We start from the raw sequence: 6,538 nt of genomic DNA, 5'->3' as shown, positions 1-6,538 counted from the left end.
ATGAGGTCACTAGGTAATTCTGACTGCAGGAAAGGAACTCCAGGTAAGTAAGGATCCTACCAGGGATTATTCATGTAGGATTTTGGTAGAATGTTGAAGATACAGAGCCACTTGTCATCAGAAAGGTGCTCTCTCAGCAGAAATGAAAATATTTCAAATACTTGACATGTTCTGGTTGTGAATTCAGGCTACAAGGTAAAACTCTTCACAGGGATAAGTGTGTCGAGAAATTAAAGGTATGGTGTAATTTTAGTATAGTGATTGGAAGTAAACGCTCAAAACTAACAGTCCATTTCACCCGGGACAGGTATGTGACAGTTCAATCTGTCAACGCCGTGTGTATAGGTGGCAGGGAAGTCAGACGCAGGAGAGTAAACGAAGTGTATATGGAGACTTTTAATAAACGTCCATGAAATGCTCCAAACACGAGTAATATACATATATCAAAATAAAATGGGTACAAGGACCCGTCGCACACCTATACACTAATAAAACAACACTTGACATACAACAATCTCTGACAAACACATGAAGGGAAACAGAGGGTTAAATACACAACAGGTAATGAATGGGATTGACAACAGGTGTGTGGAAAGACAAGACAAAACCAATGGAAAATGAAAAATGGATCGATGATGGCTAGAAGACCGGTGAAGTCGACCGCCGAACACCGCCCGGACAAGGAGAGGCAACGACTTCGGCAGAAGTCGTGACACAATCGTACAAAATGGCGCTAACTGGATGGAAGGAAGTCAAATTCAAAAACATTGTTCATATATTCGTATATTGTAGTTATTTTACAATTTGTATATTTTTTATGTATTATAGTTCAATGATAGGCTGGATCTCTGTTTAGGGGTCAGTGCCTCTAAAATGAGTCTCTCTGGGGAGAGAGGGGAGAGGGGCCCTGCCTCTAAAAGGAGTCTCTCTGTGGAACATGACACCAAAGCTAAGAGGTGAGATGACAATTATGTTGTTTATATCCAAAACGCTATATCCATAATTTATTCACATTTGTGTTGTTTCATCAGAAATTAAGTCTTCTGGGTACCTTCATGTGTAAAATATTACTGTTCTAAGATTCATAGTTTTTAGTGTATGATATTTTCTACTAAACGTCAACTGAGCGGCGCAGAGACACCATTCATATGTGTGCAGACTCGTTACAACTTCAGCTGTAAACACAAAGTGATGTTGTCCGTCTGTGACCAAGAGAAAGTGGTCTAGTTAAATMCTATCAAATTATTTAGTATTTTTTTCATTTTGGGTGCTGAACATCACAGCAAATATTGTTACATCACAGCAAGATGAAACTAATATTGTTACATTCTCTAGATTCTCCCGTTTCATTTGCGCTGTAGAGCGCCACAGTAGAGGTGTCATAATACCCATAACACCTAGGGGTCAAACAGGGAAATGGTTCCAATAGTTTTATAGAGCCCCACAGTGGAGGTGTTATAGTACCCATAACACCTAGCGGTCAAACAGGGAAATGGTTCCAATAGTTTTTCCACCATATATTTTTCCCATAGGGAATTGGAGAAACACTTAAAATAAGGGCTGTGTAGGGTGGGGTGGCGCGGCGGTTCTTGTGGGCAAATTATGCCTTCAAACTTTGTCATCAAAGTCTGGCATTCTCTGGATTTATGGTGCTTTCACGACAACTTGGAACTCTGAAAAACCAAAGTCGAAAAATGGCGTCATTAATCTTCAGTTCGGAGCTCTAGAAAAAGGCCAGAGTTCCCGACTTGGAATTTAGAGTTGGATGACCATTCAAGACGTTTTTTCTCAGTCGGAGCTGAGTCTGAGATTTCCACGTTTCCAGATGTTTAGAACACAGCAGAAGTCACAGCATGGCCAATTTATTCAACCTTGTCTGGTCCATGGTGTTGCAGGTGAATGTTTATCCTTAAGCTTGGAAAAGACTTGGACACCCTCTCCACTGAATAGCAGGCTAGTGATTTGCTTTACAACACTTGCAGTTACGCACTGATTCCCTCCAAACCACTCATTGTTGAATTTGCGATTTCCGACTTGTTGTATAATGTTTATGTCCAATGGCCGATAAGCACTGATACGTTCTATCTATAATTTCTCTTCATATGACAAGGATTGAAGAGGATTTGCCAGTAGATTGTTGACCTGATTCATGATGATGACTGCTAGCTTGCTAGCTAAGATTTTGAAAGTAGGATGTTGATATGTTCAGTCCAATCAAAGCCACGGTAGATATAACGTGATGTTTATTTTATCTGTGGCCAATGACCTTGAGCCATTTGGATGGACACATCTAATGTAACTCTATGGCAGCACCCAATGGGCTTGAATTTTCCAGCTCTCCCTGTAGATTTAGTGGTGACATAATGTCTCCATGAGTGACAGAACACTGAGCCAATCATGACGCAACTATTCATTTATTTATTTTTTGACTGAATAACAGGTTGCCACTGTTCCAAAGCAGGAAACACTGATTGGCTGCTTGTTCTAATATCAAGATACCTGCTGGTACCTCTTAACTGGTTAGGACAGCTCATGAGGTGTCCTACCCGCCATTTTTAAAAAGACAAGACAAAGCTCATTGCCTTCTTCATTCATGCAGAGACGGGCAGCCTGAAGGTCTCCTCATTGATTTAGCTGGAAAGGGGAGAAATTGTGCTTTACATTGGTATTCATATTACAGTTGACCTTGAAGTATTAGGTTTTTGGGCACTAAAAGAAGGTAAATTGTATAGAACAGTGAAATATACAAAAAAAAAAAATGTTAGCTATCGTTACACTCCCACTGTCTGGTTCTCCGCTCTTCACTAGATGGACGGTAACTTTAGTGTTTAACCCCTCTGTGTCCAAGGACAAAACTTTTTAATATTATTTTCGTGCGCCTCAAGTAGGTTGGACACATTCCATTTTTAACAACGTTTTTCTCTGATGAAAACTAGTTCATTGCATCCGCCTTGGAGCCCAGTTTCATAATAGTACCTTATTTCTCTAGCTATGAAGTAATCGAGCAGAGTGGGCTGAGGTGATCTTCGGGAAAAACGATGGAGTTCGCTACAGTGTTGTGATGCCGAAGTTTATTGTTCAGATGAATGACCTGCTAGCTAGCCAAGCTAATCGGTACAGCTAGGTAAGCTAGCTAGCTACTCTACCAGCAGCATCCTAGTTATCCTAGCTCGTCGGTACAGCTAGGTAAGCTAGCTAGCTACTCTACCAGCAGCATCCTAGTTAACCTAGCTACCACTACATCATCACTAGCTGCCTGAATTTCTTGTGGACCGATGGAGCTCCCTGGTTGTTTCTTCCATCTGCTAAATCCTGTGGAGGGCTTCTCCCTCTCTCGTTGATGGATGCTGGCTACCTCTGTCCAGTTCTCTCTTCACTATATGGACGGTAACTTTAGTGTTTAACCTCTCTGTGTCCAAGGACCAATCTTTTGAATATTATTTTCGGGGCTCCTCAAGTAGGCTGGACATATTCCATTATTAACAATGCTTATTTTCTGATAACTAGTTCATTGCATCCTCCATGGAGCCCAGTTTCAAAACATTAGCTTATGTCCGTAGTTATGAAGTAATCGTGAAAAAACAGGCCTAATTTTAGGTCATTTTTCACCCTGCCAGCTCCTATTAGTTCTATTGAGCACCGTGGCACCAACTCACCTTCTGAACGTTCTATTCCCAGCTCATTGTTCTGAGTATTATTATTATTATCAGGGTTACAGCTACTTGGTAAGCACGCTCACTATTTACCTGGGTACACGTTTTCATGACCTACAAACGTTAAACATACAAACGTTAAACATTTTCTGGTCATGGTTAACCATATTTGTTTTCAGAAAAAGGTATACAACCTAATCAAAATGGATGTCCCTGTCCTCAAGTTGTGGCTGATTTAAACAGCCAGAACACTTTTTTTTTAATAAGAAATAACACTTTTTTTGACGACTTGTTGTTTCTAAATGGCTGCTGAGTAATTTGATATGCATCGAAATCTTTGTTCGTAGGCATCGAATTGAGCAAATTCTGCGCAGGTTCACTGAGTTGCAAACCAAATGGACAGGTCTAGCTCATTGATTTGTGGATCTGACTCAGTTGCTACCTCAGATTATGAGCCTAGCAAGTGTTGTTAATTAGTTATGTAGTACCCACAGAAGGCCACATGGAAGAGCAAGAGAGCTATACACACAAACAGTTTTTTGCCTTAAAAACCCTGAACCTAACAATCAATCAAATGTATTTATAAAGCCCTTTTTACATCAGCAGATCTCACAAAGTGCTATACAGAAACTCTAGCCCGACGTATTACCTACTTTAGCCATAACCCCTAACCCCTAAACCTACATATTACCTATTTTAGCCTTAACCCCTAACACTAGTTTTAACTTATTTTAGCCTTAACCCTAATTCTAGGGTAGGGTAGACTAGAACACTTTTAGAAACTATTTTAGTAATAATATTATTTTAATAAATACCATAATAGTACTTAGTAGCATTTAGATTATTTTGTTATTCAAAACCTGTCTAAGAATTTAGCTTTTTTTGTTTTGTTATTTTATTATATTTATTATTGCAAGGCAGAACACTTGATAAACAAGCCACATTAGTTTTATTATTCAAATGTGGTTTGAACTGGGTGACCTAGTGACCTCTGTGAAAGTCCAGCAATTGGCATGGGATAGGTGGGGCAGGCTTGAGACTGATCTAAGGAATTGCTTTAGTTAGATATATATCTCGTATTAGAGCTGTGTTGCTAATGGGACAGCAAAACAATAATGATTGAAGCAGGTTTGAACCCCGGGTAAATTATCACTAGTCAGAATCTCAACCTTTAGTATACATGCATTATAAAAAATTATCTTAATATCTGATATTGCGAGTAAACAACCTCGGAATAGAAAAGAAAAGAGTGTGTCTTCCAGCCCACCAATAAATTACATAATTCAACCCTCCTGGTTAGTAAATTTACCTCAACATGCCCCCGGAGAAGGCAGAGTGACGACACCAGCTTTTTAGCAGGGCTGAGTTGACTACTAGCGAGAGAAGGCAGAGCGGGTTGATACTGGTTGATGAATTTGACAATGAATGTACCTGGAAAATACAKATTTTTCTCGACCAGAGGTGACTGAATTAATGTTCAGGCTTATTGATAATCGTTATATTAATGAAGTATAATTTTCAAACATGAGCGTAAAAACAGGTAATAATAAACATGAATCATCATTGTATWACTTCACAGTAATCTGTTAAATGCTTTTRCAGTCCTTCCTCTTGRGTTAGCAGTGTGGAAAGGGACAGAAAGAAGCACACAGGAGTTTTCCTGTGAGGGGGAGTGGTGGTGTATCCAGGGAGAAAACTAAACMAATCTTCTGAAATGTKATTTGTGGTCTTATGCTGCCATCTATTGGAATGATGTAGCAACTGCAGTAGTACTGAATAATGTGTAATTCCTTACTAAAGTAGTAATTGCTCAGAATTTGAAAATATAACATTTTCTAGTTCATTTTACCACTTACAGCCATAAAATAACAATTTATTGCTTAACAAACAATGAAGCAGACATAAACTAAAAACATCATACATTTTGTTAATCATATATATAAACTATTTATTTAGATGGGTGACATTATCTGCCAAAGTAACAGCCCTGTAGACAAAGAAGAGCTCTCCAGTAGGTACCAAAAATTCAAAGGCCATTTGAATTGTTCACAGCAGAATTACTTTCCCATTGTTCCTCAACTGTAGTTTATGATATACTATTTTACATGAAGTCTCTACCTGTATTCAATGTATAAAATATTTCATAAAATATTTCATAAAAAATATATAAAATATAATATTTCAAAATTTGCAACATGAGATCGAGCCGGTCGGTCACATCTGAGAGTGAGAAAGATACTGTATGTTGCATTATATAAAACAACATGGTTATTTGTCTCTCTGAAATGAAACCATCAAGTCAGATTTTAAACAAACACATGTCTGTCCTTGAACAACCCCATGCCATGATTAGCTAGTGAAATAACACACCAATCTCTTCCATAATTTATTTAAACAATAAATGCTCATTTACGAATGTTTCTGAAAAGTGATATATAGCATTTGGGAATGAAACTCTTGTTTCCCCATCTGAGCTCAGAGTAGATGAGAGATGTAATGTTTGTCTCTGTTGTGTTGAAGCCCAATCAAGCAGGAGAGACCAGCCTCCCCTGTTCCCAGCTGTGTGTCCATGAAGAGTGACAYGTCTATGGGTCCTCCTATATCCTTTAGAGAGGGAGACTTTTCTACTGAACAAAGGTAAGAAGAACTCATGGGTCATGGTCAGTGAGTTAAACAACACTGTCTAGTCATTTCTGCCATTTTCCCATTTTCTTTTTTGTTTTCAATAATCCATAAAACTAATATTTTTTTTTAATTTCACAGTCATAAAGCAACATTAAACAACACAACATTCCCTGCCTCGTTGTGTGTGTGTGTGTGTGTGTGTGTGTGTGTGGTGTGTGTGTGTTGTGTGGTGTGTGTGTGGTGTGTGTGTGTGTGTACTC

General features: G+C 38.7%; 1 long non-coding RNA gene across 1 annotated transcript in view; it reads left to right on the top strand.

Moving 5' to 3' along the window:
• The window catches only part of LOC139026689 (uncharacterized), a 9,828-nt gene extending 3,503 nt beyond the window's left edge, over window positions 1-6,325 (top strand). Inside the window, exons 2-3 of the long non-coding RNA XR_011478592.1 lie at window positions 857-956; window positions 6,174-6,325. This is a non-coding gene — a long non-coding RNA (uncharacterized lncRNA). The remainder of the gene's footprint in view (window positions 1-856; window positions 957-6,173) is intronic.
• Window positions 6,326-6,538: the final 213 nt, after the last annotated feature.

Source organism: Salvelinus sp. IW2-2015, unplaced genomic scaffold (genome assembly GCF_002910315.2).
Source record: "Salvelinus sp. IW2-2015 unplaced genomic scaffold, ASM291031v2 Un_scaffold5483, whole genome shotgun sequence".
Classification (NCBI taxonomy): Eukaryota; Metazoa; Chordata; class Actinopteri; order Salmoniformes; family Salmonidae; genus Salvelinus; species Salvelinus sp. IW2-2015.
Note: the sequence above shows the minus strand (reverse complement) of the source record. Positions and strands in the feature narration are given on the sequence as shown.